Below are 24,057 nucleotides of genomic sequence, written 5' to 3' on the forward strand. Positions count from 1 at the left end.
GGTGATTGATGTTTGAACCAAAACAAACCCCATGGCGCAACAGCCCTGAAAGGCCATGGCCTACCAAGCGACCACTGCTCAGCCCGAAGGTCTACAGATTACGAGGTGACGTGTGGTCAACATGATGGATCCTCTCGGTCGTTATTCTTGACTTGCTAGACCGGGGTTGATATTTGAAAGAGGAGAAAATTCTTCGCGTGCCGTGTCTGAGTAATATGTATGTTGGTTGAGCCCTTAGCCTGAAGGCTGCCTATAGTATTTCCAACAGTTCAAACATCAGTTGTCGTAAAATAGCCTGTCTGTGCGTCACTTAAAAAAATACTAGAAAAATTAAAAATGATGCAGTTTCCCGTTGCTTTGCATACAAAGCTGGAATGTGTTAGTGGTGGTGGTGATTATTGTTTTAAGAGGAAGAGCAACTAGGCAACCATCCTCTATATAACACTAATCAGAGGGAAAAATGGAAGGGGTCCGACACTTCGAAAAATGAAGATATCGGCCAAAGGTAGACAAGAGCCACGACGTGAAAATGAAAGACTCCCTAGGCCTCCCAGCCTAGAAGCGTTAGGGTCGGAAAAGAACAAGAGTTGACCAAGAGAGGTCGGATAGGATATATGAAAGTGAGGAGCGTGGCACAAGTAAGTGGAAGCAATGCCAGGACTCACCTAAGGACTCCGTGATCGCCAACCCACGTTCCAAAGTTCAGAGCGCCTGGGGCCCCTTTTAGTCGCCTCTCACGACAGGTCAGTAAGCGAGAAGTGTATGAAAAATTAAATGACTAGGCATAAAGTCTTATGAAATGTATTGTCTGGATGTGTTAATTTTCTTAGTTATGGTACTTGAGGTCATAACCAGTTTACTTTTTAGGTTTCCCCACGAATTTGTGCTTGGCTACTATTGTACTAACGGCTCCACGATCTTCTATGTCATCATCCGCGATATTCATTTCTTGGAGGTCCGCCATAGTTTGTACTAACCATTTCATTTTCACCTTCTTTGAGTTGATAACTTTTTTTTTTTCCCCTTTGTGGCCGTAGAATTTTAGGCGTCTCTTGCGTACGGCATCAGTGGACCTGTCAGTTAACGAGTAGGGGTCCGCTGTTCTCTTAATCCAAATTCCATTTCCTTTCGTGGACCATAAATTTTCCGAAGAATTTTCCTTTCTTGTTTTTCAGTTTCTATAATTTTAGAGTGACCTCCAAGGGTATGGTTTCTGAGGCGTATAAAGCTTCCGACAAAACAACTGTCTTCTAATGATGTAATTTTGCAGTACGCGATATGACTCTCTTGTAGTAATTCCACGTTAGTCTGTACGCCTTATGGAGTTCGGTTGCTCATTCTATGTTGGCCTCACTGTCTACTAGTAGTCCCGATGGTAGCATGATTTCTTCAAGGTATTTGAAGGAGGACACCTGTGAAATTGTTTTCCTTCTCTAGAGGAGGTTGTTGTTGTTGTTGTTGTTGTTATGTTGATGTAGATTTTCCGAAGCCTCCGTGGCTTAGGCGGCCTATCACCGCTTGATGCCGTGGTTCAAATCCCGGTCACTCCATTTGAGATTTGTACTGGACAAAGTGGAGGCAGGACAGGTTTTTCTCCGTGTACTCCGGTTTTCCCTGTCATCTTTCTTTCCAGCAACACTCTCCATTAGCATTTCATTTATCATTGCCTCAAGAGTGCGACAGGCTTTGGCAGCCGGCACATTTTCTATCCTCGCCGCTGGATGGAGGGCTTCATTCATTCCATTCCTGACCCGGCCGAATGACTGGAAACAGGCTGTGGATTTTCATTTTCATGTAGATTTTCCATGTACTTTGTTTTTTCGTACGATATCTGGGAGCCTGCCTTTGATGCTATACTGTGAAATCTCTGTTGGGCGTATCTGGTTTCATCTCTGGTCTTAGTAATGATGCTAGATCATCAGCATTCACCTTGACTTGGCTTCCCAAATTTCCGATGCTCATCCCTTTGACGTCCCTTTCCCATACTCTAATAATTTTGTCTAGAACTAAGGTAAACAGAATAGGGAAGATGCAGTCACCTTGCCGAACGCCCGTACATATTTCAAAAGGCTCAGAAATTTCCCCAAGGAATTTCACTTGAGAAGTCGTATTCGTGAGAGTTTGCGGGATTAGTTCTCTGGTCTTCCTGTCCACTCTGAATTATTCTAGAGTATCGAAAACGGCCTCTTCTGCCTGTCCACATAATCATATTATTGTCCGGCTCCATGGCTAAATAGCGTGCTAGCATTTGGTTACAGGGGTCCCGGGTTCGATTACCGGCAGGGTCTGGAATTTTAACCATCATTGGTTAATTTCGCTGGCTTAGGGGCTGGGTGTATGTGTCGTCTTCATCATTTCATCCTCATGACGACGCGCAGGTCGCCTACGGGCGCCAACTCAAAAGACCTGCACCTGGCGAGCCGAACATGTCTTTCGACACTCCCGGTACTAAAGGCCATACGCCATTTCATTTCATTATTATTATTATTATTATTATTATTTATTATTATTATTATTATTTATTACTATTATTATTATTATTATTATTATTATTATTTATTACTATTATTATTATTATTACTATTATTATTTATTACTATTACTTTTATTATTATTATTAATTATTATTACTATTTATTATTACTCTTATTATTATTATTATTATTATTATTATTTATTACTATTACTTTTATTATTATTATTATTATTATTATTATTATTATTATTATTATTATTATTATTATTATTATTATTATTATTATTATTATAGCCCGCCTGTATGGTCTGACACTGTGGTTAGCCGGTTTGAGTCCCGTTGATCAAAAAAGTCACCATCAGAATGTTGGCCGACAGGGTAGGAGAAGTGATGATATACAATTTGTAATCAATAATTGCGTGGCAGAAGCCTGGATGCAATTCCAAACCTCTCCGTAGTGTTCATGTGGAATGAGAACATACTGATGGTGATACGTCCGCCGGATAGCAACGTTAAGCCTTGAGGAGATCCCGTGATGCTTTTCGAATGGAGCAGGATGTGTGCTGGCGCCGGGTTTCACCCTCTCCCTTCCTACTATCATGTATCACATTATTCATTTCATCTCATTTATTCCTCTGATGTGGTTGAAGTCAGGAAGGGTATCCAGTCATAAAAACTCGCTACGAAGATTCATCTTATTTCATACCCGACCCAGCAGAGAAACAGGACAAGGGTTGGACATACAATGCATTATTATTATTATTATTATTATTATTATTATTATTATTATTATACATCGTTATGCCCTACTCAGGAGCACGGTTGAACTTGCTTAGCTGATGTGTTGGCCTTTTTTTCCTCCCAAAATCTCTTCATCCTCTCGCTGAGCTTCTTCCTTCGTTCTTCGGTCCAAGTTATAGTAGCTCTGGTGTTGGGTTTGTCTTCAAAGTGGTGATTGACGATTTTGGTTCTGAATTTACATCTGTCCTGTACAATGTCTTCTGAGATGTTGATTTTCTGGAGATCTGTTTCAATTTCACGAAGCCAGCTGTTCTTGGTTTTAGACGAAAGGACCAGGTTGAAAATTCTTTTAGTTATCCTGTTAGTGTTCATTCTGATAATGTGTCCATAAAATTATTATTATTATTATTATTATTATTATTATTATTATTATTATTATTATTATTATTATTACATGAATGCTGAATTGTTGCATCTAAATGACACATTCTGTCGAAGGGTTGTGATTACCACCTTCGCACCTAATTTTCAGCAGGTTATAGAAGTCTTCCAAATTGACTGCAGGCATGCAGCATTAGTTGCGGAATTTTGGTAATAGCTTCAGGCTGCTGGAGGAAGTAGACTAGACCAGAACACTTCCTACTAAAAGACACGCCTCATTTGATGTGCTTATATGCTCGGCTGTACCACCCAGGAAGTATGTGGTTATATTACTACTCCAGTGACATTCATGATGCGTCTTACAAATATCCTCCAGGTACTCCTGAAAGCACTTAAAATTCATTATCTGTGTTCGTCTTTTTACAAGAAATAGTTGGATTTATCTGGGAAATTCTTGTTCTTTCTTCGTGTCCGTAATAATTTATCTCTCCATTTTGTTTGTTGCGTTTAGAAAAAAACGCTTTAAACGGTCTGCAATGGCAATACCTATGTGTATCCGTTATTTCATTTTTCTCTCGTGTTCGTAACTTTCTACCTGTTCGTTTGATCTTCTTCTCTTTTTTTTTTTCTTTACAACTTGCTTCACGTCGCACCGACACAGATAGGTCTTATGGCAGCGATGGGATAGGCCTAGGAGTGGGAAGGAGTCGGCCGTGGCCTTAAGTAAGGTACAGCCCTAGTATTTGCCTGGTGTGAAAATTGGAAACCACGGAAAACCATCTTCAGGGCTCCCGACAGTGGGGCTCGAACCCACTATCTCCCGGATGCAAGCTCACAGCTGCGGGCCCTACCGCACGTTCAACTCGCCAGGTGATATTTTCTGTTGCCTCATTTTATACTTTATTCTCTTTTCATGTATGAAAGCATCAGTGGTCATGCAAAGAGCAACGGGATTTTGTGAAAGGGTTCTGAAGGCACTAGAATTAACATTTGTTACGAATTTTGACGTAGGTTGAATTTCAACATTAAGTTTATGAAGAATTAGAGCAAAGTTTGCGTGTTTGATTCTGGCCGGCGACGCTGATTTTTGAGGGGCGGGATATGTCTTATCGTTCCACAGTCCAAGGATACGATCGAGAAAGGGCGATTTTCCGAAAATTAGTTATAATTCTTTTCATGCATTTCTAGGCTGTATTGGCCAGTACAAAAAGACACTAGTCACACAGTGCATTTATGTCCGGCTCCATGGCTAAATGGTTAGCGTGCTGGCCTTTAGTCATAGGGGTCCCGGGTTCGATTCCCGGCAGGGTCGGGAATTTTAAACTTAATTGGTTAATTTCGCTGGCACAGGGGCTGGATGTATGTGTTATCTTCATCATCATTTCATTCTCATTACGACGCGCAGGTCGCCTACGGGTGTCAAATCGAAAAGACCTGCATCTGGCGAGCCGAACTTGTCCTCGGACACTCCCGGCACTAAAAGCCATACGCCATTTCATTTCAGTGCATTTATAATATGTGTATAGGTGTGACTTAAAGAAGGGTACCGAGCGAGTTGACCATGCGGTTAGGGCCGCGTAGCTGTAACTTCCGTTCGGGAGATAGTAGGTTCGAACCTCACTGTCGGCAGCCCTGAAGATGGTTTTCCGTGGTTTCCCATTTTCACACCAACCAAATGCCGGGGCTGTACCTTAATTAACGCCACAGCTGCTACCTTCGCAACCTGCTGTTTCCCATCCTTTCGGCACCGAAAACATATGTGTTAGTCCGACGTTGAACCGCTAACAAGAAACATAAATAATAAAGCAAGGTTTTTCTTGTGACCTAGGTGTAAGACACCTCGCGCTACATGCAGTACACGCATGCATAAAAATGGTGTCTCGATATAAACAAAGCATGGCCTCCCCCCACCTTCTCACTTAACACATTGCTGCAGGTAGACTGTTGTGATTGAAATGGGCGCAGTAGTGGATGTATAGTAATACACACACTGTGCCTTCAGTGCTACCCCTTCACTCCCTCCCCTCCTTATTCCACCTGTGGGTGGAGGCGGTAAAGTAACACCCACGGTATCCCCTGCCTGTCGTAAGAGGCAAATAAGAGGGGCCCTGAGGGCTCTCAACTTGGGAGCGTGGTTTGGCGACCACGGGGCCTTAGCTGAGTCCTGGCATTGCTTCCACTTGTGACAGGCTCCTCGCTTTCATGTATCCTGTCCGACCTCCCTTGGTCAGTTCTTTTCCGACCCCGAAGGTATTACTTATGGAGGCCTAGAGAGTATTTCATTTTCACGCACTTCGTGGCCCTTGTCTTTCTTTGGCCGATACCATAATTTTTCGAAGTGTCGGATCCCTTCCATTTTCTCTCTCTGATTAGTGTTATTTAGAGGATGGTTTCCTAGTTGCACTTCATCTTAAAGCAATAATCACCACCACCACCACCACCACCACCACCACCTCTCCCCTCCTTTTCAGTACTGCAGTGGAGCAATGTTGATTGTTTATGTCGGGAGATCATTTTTGTGCTTACGTGTACAATGTGACACATTGAGTTCAGTATGCTGTTCATTCAGAAAATAGCAGGTACACAGAAGACAGAAGAAGTCTGCATCGGAAGAATCCGTGTATCATATAGTGTAAGATTTGATTGTTTGAAGAAAGTGCAACATCCTGGATGTTTGAAACCAAAAACCGGTCAAATTTGTGTAGCATCAGAGTGGCATCAAGAACATAAATTAAGAACAATAAATTGTGACATGAATATCGAGAAATTTAATTGCCGTAAGCCTCGAATTGGAAATAAAAGTGGGATGAGTCAAGACAACGATGATGCACTTAATTCAGATATTCCAGTACCAACACGTACTCATTTATATTACACCGCAGTCTATATCCAACGACAGTGGCATCATCCCAACCACCTGGAGCTCGAAAATATTAAGTTTTCTTGTCTTCTGTAAAATTTAGCTGTCTTGATTCATGAACGTTTCCGACCGTGCCCTTGAATTGCTGTCGGTAGGCAAAATTCCGCACTTTGCCGTCTCCGAAAACTGAAAAAAGTATTTAGCAAAGCAAAGTCATCTCCGTACAGACCATGAAAGGGCCTGGGAGGGATGAAAGGTGAAGGTGTCCACTGTCTGTAACCTCGGCACTTGCTGGTGTAGCGTGGTTAGCTATACGCCCGACCGCCTTTGGTGCCAGGAATTAACCTGGTACTCATTTTTGGTGTAGGCTGAGTGAATCTCAGGGCTATATGTACCTCCGAAAGTGGAAATCCCGTTTCTTAAATGTTTCAACTTCCTGACGGGGAATCGAACCCACGGCCAGTCAGCACCTGTAAAAGTAGATAGTGGGACGTGAAAACCATTATTATTATTATTATTATTATTATTATTATTATTATTATTATTATTATTATTATTATTATTATTATTATTATTATTATTATTATTATTATTATTATTATTATTATTATTATTATTTGCTGTCATATCAAGGAACATCCGCTAGCACATATTACGTCAACGAAACAAGGGAACAGCACAAATCTTCCCTCGCACGCTTTGCTTGCGTAATCACAAATACTATCTTCAAGTTTAGAGGCTTCAAATACTTGATTCCTCTAAACTTTCCCAGTCTAAATCAGCCTTTAGGAACCGTCTAAGAGAGTTCCGCTTTTCTGTTAGATGGCAGCACGATCAGAACTTCGAAAAAGGTACACTGGCGATCTGAATCAACGAAAATTGATTTTACTAAATTTTGTGTCGTTTTATTTGGCTTCTACTCCTGTTTTGCATTTTCCTTCCCTGTGGATATTTCGATGCTGCAACTGGTTCTCTTGTCTTCATAGCTGTGAATGTAGGTTATATGTTAGGGCAGGTCTTGCGAACGGAAACAGGAATCCTAATTTATGTGGGCGCGATAACTGTGTCCACTTCCTCAGGACTTCCTCCGGCGGAAGAATGGAGAGCGAGCTTGTTGCGGAATTATTAACGTCGTTATAGCATCGCCCGCGAGCCAAGCCATTCCTAATGCCACCTCCACTTTTTACTGAAAATAAAAACCTACAACCTGTTTTCCAGTCTTTGACCGGGTCAGGGATGTTCTGAACCATATATAGGCTGTTGTTACAATGGGGTCGCCACTCCCAAGGTGATTTATTAATGACTGATAAATGCTATGAAATGATAATGTAGAGTGTTGCTGGAATGAAAGATGACAGGGAAAACCGGAGTACCCGGAGAAAAACCTTTCCCGCCTCCGCTTTGTCCACACAAATCTCGCATGGAGTGACCGGGATTTGAACCACGGTATCCGACATGGAGGCTTCCCACATTTTACTCCGTTCTTTTTCATTCCTTCATCTTCTAGCACAGGAGTTTGCAATTTGTAAGGGTTCGAGAGCCATATTGGAAACTGTAGACATGATTGGGGACCGCACTTTAATAATAGGCTAATTTTCGTAAAATTTCGCAAATAGAACAGAGGTACCAGTATGAAATAACATGGATTGTTCAGTTTAAATGAAGGTTTAATCATTTTAATTGCTTAAAACAGTGTTTTGTAATTGCATAAGAGAGTGAAATTAAAAATAAACACAATTATACCCAGGACAATTGAATTACGAAGCAGAGCACCCAACAATGTCAGTTCATTTGAATGATTTGACAAATGACGTAAAGTAAAAAGAACTAAAAACACTGAAGTTAATAATGGGATCAAAACAAAACTTAAATAAGTACCATTTAGTGGGAGTAGTGTGAAGGGAACAGTGAAATACAGTTGTAGGAGCCTAAAATCCCAGCAATGTACTTCCCTGAAAATTTCTCCGAGTGTGCAGCACCAAGTACCAGCCAGTTGTACCAATGATAGAAGAACGAAGAATTGCAGCCGCTTCTTACACCAATGGCATTTAAAGTATCTCTTGGTATGCAACGCATGCTACGTTTCATAAAATATCCACAGTGAGGTTGACATGGAGTTCCTAGTTGCTTTACGTCGCACCGACACAGATAGGCCTTACGGCGACGATGGGACAGGGAAGGGCTAGGACTGGGAGGGAAGCGACCGTGGCCTTAATTAAGGTATAGCCCCAGCATTTGCCTGGTGTGAAAATGGGAAACCACGGAAAACCATTTTCAGGGCTGCCGACAGTGGGGTTCGAACCTACTATCTCCCGAATACTGGATACTGGCCGCACTTCAGCGACTGTAGCTATCGAGCTCGGAATCCGACATGGAGTTCAAGAACTGGTATGGATTCTATAGCCATTTTTATAATGGTTAAGACCCAGCACTGGCTTTTGTGAGGGCTCATTATCTGTTGAAGTTTTGATTTTATTTTTTAAAATAAAAAATAATATATTGAGACCAAGTGAATACTTAAAAACAGGAAATAATATTAAAGAATAAATTAGTTCTGACTTGGTTCAATAAAGGGTTAAAAAATAATATATTTTTGAACGAAATATTTTTTGTAAATTTTCTTCATTTCGTTAAAAAACTAAAAAGCCCTCGCGGGCCGCCATTTGAAAACCTTGTTCTAGCATAATATACGTTGAAAAATAAATACAAATAAAATGGTTTCATTTGGCTGTTTAGTGTGCCCTATTGGCATCATACTCGTATTTGTATGATTATATAAATGGGAATCATTTTCGTGGCTTTTGATATCAAGCAGGCGGTTTTCAGTTAAATATTCATTAGAGGAAATATTTTCTCCAGTGTAAGGAGGAGTCCGTACTTCAGTGACATATTTCTATATAAATTGTACTTTTTAGAATAAAAATTACCTTTGAATTTCAGTTTGTTAAAGGTACACATTTTGTCCTTTTACTTTCTGTAAATGTAGGTTATTTCGTAAGCTCTCACAATTTACTGCTAAAGGAGGATATGCAGTGAAATGGGAGACCATTTTTCATCTGAATCCTTGGTATGCTTCACCTACATTTCCGTGGCCCACTTGTCATAAGAACTTCTCGCTCGATAGAGCCCTCCATGTTGGAAGTCGCTGCTTCACGGCAAATCCCCTGGCTCAAGGGATGAAGAGACGTGGGAAAGAAAGGAAAAAGGAAACGAGATTGCGTGTTTCCTGCCAAGAGACAAATGGGGAGGTGATGTAACGTGGTTGGTGCACCGGTTTTATTGCTCATCTCGTTAATGGAAGAATATGCTTCTTAGCAGCCATTCGTCCAAAAAGTGGGACAAGCAGTTAATTCTACAATATTCACAAAGTGGTTTTTGTCCTGACGACCATTTAACTAGCCCAATTTCAACCATGTCTATTATGGAGAAGGGAGAAAACCATAATTAGAATAGAATACTCTTTTCTCCCAGTCACCGATGGCTACCAACTGGGGTGAGTATTCAGTTGTGATAATAATTAATAGATGCAGTTTGTTTTTTATAGCACATAGTGTAAAAATAATCCTGCTAAGAGAAATATTACAAAATATTTTAAGTATACTTACTAATATACAGGATTTCTCTTAATTAGTAGGCCTACTTGCTCGTGTCTTTAACTAATGATTATACGATGGCTGTAAATAGGGTAGTGGCAATGTTGATAGAACGCAATACTTAATGAACTAACAAGTACAACTGCATTACATTCCTTCACCCACAAAGTCTGTTACCTTTCGCCAAAAGTCGGGAAGCCGTCGACCGTGCCCTTGAATTGCTATCGGTAGATTTACTGGCACGTAAAAGAACTCCTGCGGGATAAAATTCCGGCACCTCGGCGTCTCCGAAAACCGTAAACGTAGTTAGTGGGACGTAAAAATCATTTTATTATCATTGAAAAAATGAAGACCTACAACCTTTTTTCCACTCATTGACCGGGTCAGGGATGTAATGAATGAATCATATATAGGCTATTAGTACTATGGGGTCGCCACTCCCAAAGTGATTTAGTAATGACTGATAAATGCTATGAAATGAGCATGGAGAGTGTTGCTGGAATGAAAGATGACAGGGAAAACCGGAGTACCCGGAAAAAACCTGCCCCGCCTCCGCTTTTTCCAGCACAAATCTCACATGGAGTGACCGGGATTTGAACCACGGTATCCAGCGGTGAGAGGCCGACGCGCTTCCCTCTGAGCCACGGAGGTTCCTATTATTTATTTATTTATTTATTTATTTATTTATTTATTTATTTATTTATTTATTTATTTATTCGGCTTAGTGGTAGGTCCTTTGACTCTGTCTGTGATTTTGGCCTACACGTGTCTCTATCCTGGCTTCCTTCTCCAGCATCCAGTACTTTTTTCTTTTAAATCGTGTAACAGCTGAGTTCTTCTCCCAGGTTACCATGTTCCTTCTAACTTTCCTTCAACATCATGCAACAGGCAGTTTCTTTCCATGAAATGTCCGAACCAATTGGCTTTCTTCTAAAGAACTCTATCAAGGTTTCCTATCCTCTCGCCAACCCTTCTTAGGTTATCTTCATTTTTCTCCATGTGCGTTCACGTTTTTCTGTTTATCTTTCTCCTGCACCACATTTCAGAACTCTCCAGGTATTTCCTCTCCTTCTCAGTATTGATGTTTCTGATCCATTCAGACAGGTGCCAGTTTATTTCGTAACTATAAGCTGAGTTTACTGCTTCTTGATGAACGCAGCCTTTGCCATGGCTCTTGGTGGTATGATTTCCTCGGTGAAATAGGCATATTCCGCCAGAAGGCGGTGCCTACTTGAATTGGTTGACATTGTTAGTTTTCTCTTCCCCATCATAATTCTCAGAGGCTCGTATCTTCGAGATATTCTCACCACTTTCGACTTCCTGGTGGTAATTGAACGTACCTTCATATTATTATTATTATTATTATTATTATTATTATTATTATTGGAACGCCTCGCATATACTCTTTGTTACTCATTTCTTGTCCTTAAAATTGAAAGTCTTTTTAAATATCTCCGTTTAATTTCGCTATTTTATTGTACTTTTTCAGATCTTACTGATGCAGCTCTCCTGTAGAATACTAAGACCGTCCATTCCCTCCGGCTTTTGCAGCTACGAGGTGTGACGTGTTATCCCCAAGGTAAGTGCCATGGTGCTTTTTCATTTACGTTGTCTTTCCGTCTCGGTTGGCCGTACAGCCAACATATTTTAAATCCTTATTAGACGTTATTTTTTTTAATTTTCTTGTTATTTACATCTTTACGAAACGAGTTTTCCACTTCTGGAGGTAGGCCTACACATACAGCTTAGGTTCACTCAGCCTACACCATAAATGAATACGAGGTTCATTCCCGGGGGTAGAGAGCTGATCACTCTAGCCCACTTAGTATCGTGGTTAGATATCCTTCAGAATAAATGATGGAGTACTTGTTCATATGAACTCATAACTACAGAGACGCACGTAGGCCCGTGGCTGGATTCGAACCTACTTCCCCAGCCCCTTGGCACAGGAAGGTTCTTTATTCTCTCATCACTGTCGGGAGCTTACCAGCTTTGGTTGTTTGCAGTATTGGTCCCAACATTTTGTTAGTCCTGTTTGGTAAGGGTCATATCCGGCTGCTCCATTACATAACTACAGTCATTTACGTAAGATTTATAAGAAAGGTTTAAAAATAAGTTAATTTACCTCTGAAGTAGGTACTTAATTTTCTTTACCTGTGGATATGGAATCCGGGTTGGAAGAGAATTGGCATCGTTTGAAGTTGACAGCTCCTTAACGCAGCCGATTAAGATGTTATTCTTGGCTTGAAGTTTAATGAAACAAAATGGCGTATGGCTTTTAGTGCCGGGAGTGTCTGAGGACATGTTCGGCTCGCCAAGTGCAGGTCTTTTGATTTGACGTCCGTAGGCGACCTGCACGTCGTGATGAGGGTGAAATGAAGATGATGACGACACATACTGTACACCCAGCCTCCATGCCAGCGAAATTAACCAATGGTGGTTAAAATTTCTGACCCTGCCGGGAATCGAACCCGGGACCCCTGTGACCAAAGGCCAGCACGCTAACCATTTAGCCGTGGAGCCGGAGGGCTTGAAGATGAAACAAAATCACTCGAGGAGATCCTTACATAATGACTGTTTTGTTGATTGTGAGTATCGTACTAGCTCTAGAACATTTTGTGTGCGAATATTGTAGTACTTTTTAATGGAAATAGTAACCTTTCTGAGACGCACAGAAAATTATGTTTATAAGAGTGCACACAGTTAATATTTTAATATTTGTGGTATATTTTTCTCGAGGTTCACTCAGCCTACGTGATTACAATTGAGATATTGACGGTGAGCTAGCGGCCACGGTCTAGAAAGCCAAGAATAACGGCTGAGAGGATCCGTCGTGCTGACCACATGACACCTCGTAATCTGTAGGCCTTCGGGCTGAGCAACGGTCGTTTGGTATGCCATGGCCCTTCGGGACTCTTGCGGCATGGGGTTTGGTTTGGTATATTTTCCTTGTTCTAGTGACCGTCTATAATTACATTATGTATGTTTGTAAATGAACTACTCTCTTACGTATTTATTTTGTCACGCTTCTAAGACCCATGAGAAGTTGCCCATTTCCTCAACAGAACTAAATTATATGGGAGACCTAACTTTTGGGCTGGAATTTAAACCATTGTGTCCCTCGCGTGCCCTTTCTCACATTCTAAAAGCCATGAGAAATTGTTCATTTCCTCAGGAAAGAGAAGTATATAGAAGACATTTTTGGGATGAATTTCAAAACATTGTAACTTGCACGTACGCCGAGGAAAGCCTCGTTAGTTTCATATTTTTCTCTTACCTGAATAGTACTCTGCAGTAGCTCTTTTTAATGTTAATGATTGTATTGTTACTAGTAATTCATATATTAGAGTATTAATAACACTAATATTCAGAATTAAGTAACAGTTATTACTTTTATTCGGAATCTAGTAGTTATTTTCTCCCTTGCAACAACACTGAGTGTTTGCTGTATGTGCTCTGTTTTTGAACAAACTACGGTTTGCAGACACACTGTATAACACAACTCTGCGCCCCGTAGAAGGTGTCTTCTCTTGCGGACGCTAAATGTACGACCTTGTACAAACTAATGTTGATACTCTCTGCACAGCATAGCATTGCGCTCTATAGAACGTGCAATGTCCCGGAACAGCGAATTGCGTTCTGCCCTGCCAACAATGCGACCTCTTTCAAACTCTCCGAGTTGAGTGTACGGCTGTCTTACGTGCTGATACGGCATCAATAACTCGTTAACAAACAAGAATTGGCAAATTGACCTGCAGTGAATTAAATTGATTATCATACACTTAACATCACTTGACACACAGCCACCATACTCGATCTGGTGACGAGAATGACGATCAGAGCTCAGTCGATGACATGTGGCCTTTTAATTGATATCTCAGGCATTTGTCATTGAATATAAATCCTGACCACGACATCAAGAATACAGAAGTATGTGGTTCTTAATTATGAGGATTGGGGCAAAACAAAACAAAAGTAAAGACATGTACCACAGACTGAGAAGGAAAGGTAGTAATCAGTTTGGGTGGGGAAAAGCTGCCAGAGGTGAAACATTGGTTCCCTTACCATGGCAGCTTAATTTCATCTGATAAAAGGAACGGAAAGGAGATAACAAACAGAATAGCACAAGCCAAGGAAGCCTTCTATAAGAAAATATCATTGCTGACATTTAAGGTAGGAAATACATAAAAACTTTTGTACGGAGTGTTGGACTGTATGGATCAGCAAGCTGGACTCTCATGGAGAGTGATAAAAAATTAAAATCCAGGCCTTCGAAATGTGGTGCTGGCGCCGCACGGTAAAAATACACTGGGCCAGAAGTGCTGAAAAGTTTGAAAGAAACATATTAGGTGGTAGAAATATTAGGAACTAGAAGGAATAGATTCATAGGTCGCCTACTAAGGCATTCACCCTGGTGCAGCAATCTGATAGAAGAAAGTATGGTGGACAAACGGAGAAAGGGAAGCAGTAGAGAAGTTAACACTGGAGAGAATACCTCGGTCGTGAGGATGACAATGTTGCCCACAACCATGTAAGGTGAAGAAGAAGACGTGAATAAGTGATAACTATTTTTTCCTCACATTTGCACTGTGCTGCAATCACTTCCTGCTCGATCTGCATCGGATGTAAATCGAGCAGGCAGTGGCTGCCATACAGTGATCAGCAGGGTAAGCAATGAAGAAGTGCTGAAAAGTTTGAAAGAAACATACTAGCCTGCTCGATCTGCATCGGATGTAAATCGAGCAGGCAGTGGCTGCCATACAGTGATCAGCAGGGTAAGCAATGAAGAAGTGCTGAAAAGTTTGAAAGAAACATACTAGCCTGCTCGATCTGCATCGGATGTAAATCGAGCAGGCAGTGGCTGCCATACAGTAATCATATATCATGGAAAGCATGACACTTATAGTACATGGACACAGCACGAGATGGCGGTACGTTGGACAGTACCACGCACACGGCGACGGGACTAGAGTAGTCCTGCAGAATGGATGTGACGAGGCGAGAATAGAGTGCGTACATCAAACTGGTCGTTCGCCGCGATCTCGGTGCCAAAGAACGTCACAGAGAGCTTATGGAAGGTGTAGGGAATCATACCCTTCCGTTGCAAGAGGGTCAGCAGCATTTCAACTCGGACGTGAAATAAGCAGCGGTAGTCCTGTTAGTGTCCGGACTGATGTCACGTGCAGTAATTGCCCAGTCCATGGACGTGAACAGAAGACGGACACTACTTCAGTTACAGGCCTTGAAAAACGAACCATACACAAAATTTTACGGGAAGATCTTCATCTGGGTAAAATTGCATCACGGGGGTTTGCCACATGCACTTATTAACGTAGACATGGCATGCCATCTGCTGTGACCACTTAGAGATCTTTAATTGTCCCAAAAGTGAAAGAACCATTGCGTGAGAGACTGTTTGGGACACGAGAGGACACTGCCATCGCTGTGAAACATGAGATTGCGAAGTTCACACGTGGTGCGGCGACTGGTGTCTGACGTTTCTCGCATCGTTGGCAACGTGTTAGGACAATCTAGAGTAGTACTTTGAGGGTTTATTGTAAAGATTACGGTACTTTCTGAGAATAAATATACCGAGCGAATTGGCCGTGCGGTTAGGGGCGCGCAGCTGTGAGCTTGCATCCGGGAGATAGTGAGTTCGAGCCCCACTGTCGGCAGCCCTGAAGATGGTTTTCCCTGTTTTCCCATCTTCACACCAGACAAATCCGTAATTAAGGCCACGACCGATTCCCTCCCACTCCAAGGCCTTTCCCATCCCATCGTCGCCATAAGACCTCTGTGTCTGTGCGACGTAAAAAAAAAAAGAATAAATATCATGCAGCTCGCTTTATATCGTACACCTGGTAAACCTACTCGGCATTATTCAGAGATTCAGCAGCTCCTTACTCTCCCCACTTCCATCTGGTTATTTCCACTTGGTAGATCCCGCATTCGTGCGAGAAAAAAAAAAGTCATGACATGTCCCAACCCTGAAAATTTTTCACTCTTTGCTATTCTACGTCTATAGTTTCAGAAGCGTGTTTGGCTCGGTGAGCGTTGCAAGACCATGAAATTTTTAAAATTGAAGTAATTTCTAGACAAGATGCATTAGCACCGCCATCTTGAGCTACTGACATTGCAGTGCAGCGCGGCTAATAGTTTGTGCAACTCTGGACTTCGGCGTTGTATGATTTATCTCGGTGATTTTTAAAATTATATGATCTTAAATATATCAATTTTGGTGCGAAGAAGTGCAAAATAATTATTTCGCAAAGTGGCGCAAATTTACGGAAAACGCATTCCAGAGGCTTGTCAAGAATTGCAAAATGTCCATAATCACGAATGCCTTGTAAACTGATCAGTCTAAGCCAAGATAGAGCCAGCCACCTGGGGCTCAGAAAGCCTGCATTCTACTGCCTGACCCACTCAGACCGGCCCGCCCTTTTATTGACTTCAGTATTCTCTCTGTAACTTCCTCCACTTCTAATTAGCACAAGGATTTACTATTGAGATTGGAGGATTGAGAAGCTTCTCGTCAATTACAGGGTGTGCCGGTCACGTTGTAATTATCATCCTCTACTTTGTTGTTACCCATGAGATGATATAATACACCTGATAGCCACCTCTATTAGAGAATCGTAATGATCGGCCTTTTAATCTGATCAAATGAACAATGTTTAATTACTAGATCTATTGTTTATATGTAAGCGGAGTTTGTTATGACTTAAATTTTAAATTATCAACTATCAGTTTGACTTCCTCTTTCTGATTTATTGAAAAAATCAAGTAGCCTACATGGTATTTCAGAACAGAGAAGTCTACATATGATATTCCTAGTGAATTTGTTAGCACAGAGTCCGCTTTGGTCTGGATGATGATATCCAGGATTTTTGACTTGAATATGTCTTATGACTGGGGGTCATCCGAAAATTTGTGTGATTTAACGTGACAAAATGTGATCGAAGTAACGTCACATTAGTCGTTACCGTAGGCTTTGTTTGTATAAATAGTGTGTGTTGAAATAGAAAGTGCACCATCAGTGACGTCACATTAGTCGTTAGCGTAGGCCTTGTTTATATAAATAGTGTGTGTTAAAATAGAAAGCGTACCATCAGTGATGCCACATTAATCGTTACAGTAGGCTTTGTTTGTGTAAATAGTGTGTGTTTTGGTTGAAATAGAGTGTACCATCAGTGACGTCACATTAGTCGTTACTGTAGGCCTTGATTGCCAAAAATGCTCTGTGAAATGATGCAAATAAATTGTTCGTTATCATTATTTAAGTTTCATTTATTGATCATTAGCTTTTCGCAAAGGGAAAGGTTTCTTTTTATTCGCAGAAAGCCGAGGAATTGTCCATGTAGGACCAAGCATAAGCCCAGTGACTTCCCCGTTTTTAAATCCCACTCCGCTATCAGAGATCCTCAGAAAGTACCTTCTTATTCTTCTTCGTCACCACCTTTCCCCAGTAGCCTATGAGGGGTCGGTTGCCTTAATGAGATTTCTCCATTGTTGTCGGTCCATAGTCCCCTCTTTCAGTCTTTTTTTTTTCACCAGGACATTCTCAAGTACTGCATCTCTCTCCATCTTTATCCTTTGCCTTCCTCGAGAGCTCTTCGCTGTAACAGGCAATCTGCATGCTTTTTTAATGTACCATTTTTCTACAGCTTGCTTTACGTCGCATCGATACAAATAGGTTTTATGACGACGATGGAATAAGAACGTGCTAAGAGTGGGAAGGAAGCGACCAAGGTAGACCCTGGTGTGAAAATGGGAAACTTCGTAAAACAATCTTCAAGGCTGCCAAAAATGGGGTTCAAACACAGTATCTTTCGAATGCAAGCTGATAGCACATGCTCGCTCTTTTAATATACCTACTCCTCCTCGCTTTTTCTCATCACATTACTATACCGTTTTAATCTTGCTTCCTTCATAATTTCATTTATTACTGCTTTCATCCTTGCCTTTTCATTCCTTAGTCTATCTTTCAAAGATACACAAGATCCATCTCAGCATCATCATCATCTCTGTCTTCTCCAGAAGAGCACGTCACGATTTCATGAGAGACTTTAAATGAAATCGTGACGTACATTTTCATATAGTTATTGCCAGGAAAGACTTTATCTACGTGGAAAAAAAAACATGGAACTATAGCTCTGACAATTCACCGCTGCTCAGCCCGAGGGCCTGTAGATTACAGGGTGACACATGATCAGCGTGACAAATCCTCTTCGCCGTTATTCTTAGCTTTCTACTCCGGAGCTGCTATCTCAGCATCAGATAGCTCCTCGGTTATTCTCATTTAGACTGAGTAGCCTCAAACCAGCCCTAAATCTTGGTAATAATATCTAACCTGGCCAAGAATCGAACCCAGTGCCTGCGGGTAATAGAAAGGCTGGCTACATAGCATGTCTATAAATGTAAATATATCCGGTTAACTATAGCAAGATCACCGTTACAACACCAAATTTCACTGTGTGGTAAAAACCTGATGCCTTGTGCCTCAATAAAATTGCCTGGCATTCATATCTGCAGCAGTTTAAAATTAAACAAGCATGTTGAGGAAATAAGATGCAAAGCATACAGAATCTTGGGATTCATCCGCAGATCTCTACTGGGAGCCAGAAAGAAAGCAGTTTAGACAGCCTGTTTGGCATTAGTACGGCCAATACTGTTGTAAGGGGCTTCCTTCCTTCCTTCCTTCCTTCCTTCCTTCCTTCCTTCCTTCCTTCCTTCCTTCCTTCCTTCCTTCCTTCCTTCCTTCCTTCCTTCCTGACACCCCTCTACAGCGGAGAACATTAAACTAGAGGGAGTTCAACGCCGAGCAGAACGACTAATTACTCAACAGGTCATTTAAATACAGCCAGGTCACTGCCCCCCCCCCGTAACAGCTCTCTGTAAACAAATAGATATTGCTTTCCTGAGAAAATCCCTCGCAGGTAACATTCACATAAACCCCTTCAACCGCTCACAGCTGAACTACCGTTCCGCTCAGAGAGGTCCAGATTTGTCCATTTGCAAGAACAGCATCATATCAAAGTGGCTGCTCGTCTGTGGAATGAACTCTCACTACAGATAAAAGAACTACCTGCAGAAAATGTTTGTAAAGAGGCAAAACGAATGTATACATAACGAAACCTTCTGTACCTACATAATTTTCTACTGTGTGAATGTTCAGTATGCGTGCGAGGACGGATGAAAGTTTGTGATCGGAGTGAGTGAGACTGTTTGTGGGTATGAGTGAGCCGGCCTAGCTGAAGTGTATGTGGGGATTCAAGAGAGAGAGAGAGAGAGAGAGAGAGAGAGAGAGAGAGAGAGAGTTTGTGTTGAACAGGTCTCTTGAATATTATGTAAATAAATGTCTTATGTAAATATGGTAACAGTATGTAGGCACATTTTGTAGAATATAATTGTATATTTTAATATTGTAATTTTAAGTGGAGATGGAGGCACATTCGTGTATGTGGTGCTATGCCCTTTCTCCACTCACCATCCCTGAATTGTATCTACAATTCGTGGAAAATAATAATAATAATAAAAATATTGAAATTGGCATTAGGAAAAGACGAATTAAATTATTTGGCCATGTGATTAGATTACCAGAAAATTGATTAACAAAAAGGATAATAGATTATGTAATCTCTCTTTAAGAACTCAATACCCTGGCTTAAAGAACTACGAAAGGACCTCAAAAAACGCAAACACAAGTTCAACAGACATCCTAGAAAGAGACGTGTTTACGCACAAATTAAACGATTGAGAAGCTACGTCAGACCAACCACAACAAAAACAGTACAGACCTAAGTGGTCACAAGAACGTAAACAAGCCTTCTTGGAAAGAATTGGAACAACAAGAACAACCCACAGAAGAAATGATTTGAGTTATTTGCTTAACGTCTTCCAATATTGGGAGAATTCGCTACTACTATTACTGCTACTACAACTCCTCTAGACCGTGAGCCCACATGAAGGAAACAAGAAGATATTAAATCCTAAATGAAAAATAAATCCACCAAGGTTGAAATTACTTGGACGTGGAAAGAGTGGCAAAATAATTATCTTCAACGGAAGTAGAAGGCAAAAGGCCTAGAGGCACCGAGCAAGTGGCTACGCGGTTTGGGTCACGTAGCTGTGAGCTGTGGGTTCGAACCCCACTGTCGCGCCCCTGAAGATGCTTTTCCGTGGTTTCCCATTTTCACACCAGGAAAATGCTGAGGCTGTACCGTAATTAAGGCCATGGCCGCTTCCTTCCCACTCCTAGCTTTTTCCTATCCCATCGTCGCCATAAGACCTATCTGTGTCGGTGCGACGTAAAGCAACTTGTGAATAAAAGGACCTAGAGACCAGCCAAGGAAATGATCGATCGCTCAAATGAAACGGGAGCTGCAAGAAAGAGGCGGGGAATGATGCCAAGTTCAAGGAGAAGAAATAAGCATTTCTTGACACAAGTGATAGGTTGACGTATGTTTCCCTGCGTTCAAGCAGGACTGCACGGAAGAATATTTGTTAGACATTATGGAGGGTAATCTAGACTTCTCTAATAAAAGGGTACACATTCGCTACAAATTATCCTAAATGCTACTTGTTACTTTCTTAACATAATAGAGCCCTTAGTCTATCGAGTTTGAACGCTTAAAACCACGAAAACGACCACCTCATACCTCAGTGACTTCCTCCAAGCTGCACAAGCGTAAATTATTGTTAGTTGGTGGTTTTTTATTGTTTTATTTTTTACAATTAGCTTTGGGTCGCTCTGACACAGATAGGTCTTATGGCGATGATGGGACAGGAAAGGGCTAGGAGTGGGAAGGAAGCGGCCGTAGCCTTAAGGTATAGCCCCAGTATTTGCCTGGTGTGAAAATGGGAAAGCACGGAAAACCATTCTCAGGGCTGCCGACAGTGAGATTCCAACCCACTGTCTACCGGATACTGGCCGCACTTAAGCGACTGCGGCTATCGAGCACAGTATTGGTGAATTGTATATTGGACCAGTATATACAGGGTGGTCGGATACAACGTGAACCCGGGTATATGAGGGTTAGTGGGTTTTCCAAATTGAGAGACTAGCAGGTGCCCGCGGCTTCGCCCGCGTTTATTAATTCAACCGTGTTAGATGCAAAAGAAAAACTATCCTTTTCACTTTTTATATTGGTTGTTTTCTATTATTTTAATATTTCACCCCCTTTCAATCCCCGACCGTAAGGGTGTCTTACCCTACAGTTTCCTGGATTATGCACATGTACATCCATGATCTCGGTCGTTCTGGACATTCCTTTCACCTCTGCTAACCCCTATCCCGATTGGAAATGAATTTCGGCTCAAACGGCATCGAGAGTGTCACGGTTCATCTCAGCTACCCCAAAGACTATGAACTCGCCACTAATATCAGTAAATTTTCGGCTTTTTACATTTCACCCCTTCTTTTAGGGGTGCTAGGGGTTTCTTGCCCCTACAGTATTTTTTCCAGATATTAAGTTGTGTGTTTCTAGTTTGGTTGAGAGCTATGCTGAAACATACACAAAAAACCAAAACCAAACCCCCAGGGCATTACAGCCCTTGAAGGGCCTTGGCCTACCAAGTGACCGCTGCTCAGCCCGAAGGCCTGCAGATTTCGAGGTGTCGTGTGGTCGGCACGACGGATCCTCTCGGCCGTTATTCTTGGTTTTCTAGACCGGGGCCACTATCTCACCTTCGGATAGCTCCTCAATTCTAATCACGTAGACTGAGTGGACCTCGAACCAAGCCTCAGGTCCAGGCCGGGAATCGAACCCGGGGCCTCCGGGTAAGAGGCAGGGACGCTACCCCTACACCACGGGGCTGGCAACATACACACACATTCACCCGTAATCTGTCATTTTCGACATTTTCTTTCTTCACTCCTCGTCCCCTATGCTGTGGGAACTGAACTCGAACTTTTCATTTTTATATACCGTTATAGAAGAAGAAGAAGAAGAAGAAGAAGAAGAAGATCATTTTAAGAAAAACGCTTATTCTTTACATACTGTTGGTTACGCAACCCGCTGATCAGACTTGTCATGCGGTTTACTTACCTTCCCCTATTTTCTTTTATCAGCCTTCTCACTCCCTATGACAAACTACTCATCAGATTTCGTTCAAACCACTTCCTAAACCCTCCCAGGGGTAATAAGAAAAAATTGTGAAATGTTCAGCGGAATCGTTCCAGTAATTTTTGAGTCCATTCGAGACACACATACAAACATATATATCGTGGCGTTGTCATTTTATCAGCTGTTGTAGTTAGGCAATCAGAGCACTTCGCGGGTGAATTCAAGTAGGCTCTGCGAAGCGGTGTTGCTAATTGTGCACGGGGCTTAGACAGGCTTGTCGAGAAATCAGCAATAAATACAAATACTGTAGCGTACTTGCTATGGCGCGATCCTGTCTGGTCAGAGGTCCGTGTTCGCACGACTCCCCTGGTGATTTTTTCTTCTTTTCGGTTGGTGCTCTCTAAATAAATAAATAAATAAATAAATAAATAAATAAATAAATATTTTATTACGAAAGACAAAGAGCATACCAGTGCGTGAGGAATACAAAGATTTTTGACGCAGATGCTTGTGTAAAGAGACCGTGATGCTTTTGTGTCGGAATGTAGACCCTCAACAGCACAAATAGTGGCGCAAAGACATTTTATACATTCTCGAAACGCAAGGATATTCGTAAACTGTGGATAGCCAGAGGCCTAAGAGATGATACTTGAAATCCTACCACCTGCACAAAATGTTCATCTTATTTTGAAAGGAAATCATCTTCTGTGCTAGCCAGTTTTTGTGCGATGAGTGTGTCTAGATGGAGAGTGTTCTTTCACCGCTCTCGGACAACTGGATACGGTTGAATGAAGATGGCTTCAAGGGCCTTCGTACAGCGTAGATAACTCGCACATTACTATTGACATTTGTACGTATTATGCTGTCACCTTGTTTAGCAGTTACACTGAGCGCTGCCAACTGAGCAGGTATTGTCTTCCGGGCTATTAGGTCGTGGCCGCATTTTAATGAGTGTCAGTGTTTCAATTATTCTACACCAGGCCTTGTCGGGGCAAGTGATCGGATGGAGTTGAATTCTTCTTAACGAGGTACAAGTGTTAAGCGAACAGATCCCATTTCTGTAGAAAAACTAGGTACAGCTACTGCGGAGTTCCCCTACCAGTAGTAGGATTTATTTATTTATTTATTTATTTATTTATTTATTTATTTATTTATTTATTTATTTATTTATTTATTTATTTATTTCTATGGCACAGCCATTTAAATTATAATTACAGTAAATTGTCATATAGAAACTGGAAAAAAGACGTATTATCCTTCAAAGTAGACACAATAATTGAAGAAAAATTATAAAATGTATACACGTATCATTCATGCAATATAATTTAGATGTTTAATGTGTAATTCAAGATAGGAAAGCCAGTTATTCAGGCACAGTTTTGTCTGTGGTAACAACCAATACAGCAGGTCTAAAGTGTAGGACCTGTAGGAGTCGTTGAAGATGTCACATTGGGAACAAATCATATTCCCCTCATGTAGACGTTTGGCTAGAAGACTATGGAAAAGGTAATTGCGGTCTTGGTGTCTTCTCTCGAAGATGTGTTCAGAGCGAGTGCGTACATGGGCATGAATAATGATATGTCGCAAGAGATTAGAGAAGTTTATATAGAATTGACAGGTCAGCAGTCATTCTCCTTTTAGATAACTGTTGAAGACCAACATATGCTTCAGACTCTGAAACAGGAACAATATAACCAGCTCTTAATCCGAGGATTCTGATGAACCGTCGCTGAGTGGACTGAATCTAATCAATATGACCTCGCTGGTAAGGGTACCAAACAACTGAGTCATATCTGGAGTTTGGCGAACTGAACACTTATACAAAATAATTAGAGCAGTATTGCTGAGTCCATATTTTGCAGAGCAGAGTATAAAACCAATCATCTGAGAGGCTTTATTACATGATGATGCAATATGTCTTTCAGGATCCGGTGAAGAGTC

The 24,057-nt window shown here is 41.5% G+C and overlaps 1 protein-coding gene across 2 annotated transcripts in view; it reads left to right on the forward strand.

Annotated features, from left to right (window-relative positions):
• Oatp30B (Organic anion transporting polypeptide 30B) overlaps positions 1 to 24,057 on the forward strand; it is a 1,136,150-nt gene that overhangs the window by 900,719 nt on the left and 211,374 nt on the right. For both annotated transcript variants that reach the window (XM_067152180.2, XM_067152178.2), the window contains one exon: positions 11,541 to 11,630. The gene's annotated coding sequence lies outside the window, so the exon portion shown is untranslated. The remainder of the gene's footprint in view (positions 1 to 11,540; positions 11,631 to 24,057) is intronic.

The sequence above is a fragment of the Anabrus simplex genome, chromosome 8 (assembly GCF_040414725.1).
Source record: "Anabrus simplex isolate iqAnaSimp1 chromosome 8, ASM4041472v1, whole genome shotgun sequence".
In the NCBI taxonomy this organism is placed as follows: Eukaryota; Metazoa; Arthropoda; class Insecta; order Orthoptera; family Tettigoniidae; genus Anabrus; species Anabrus simplex.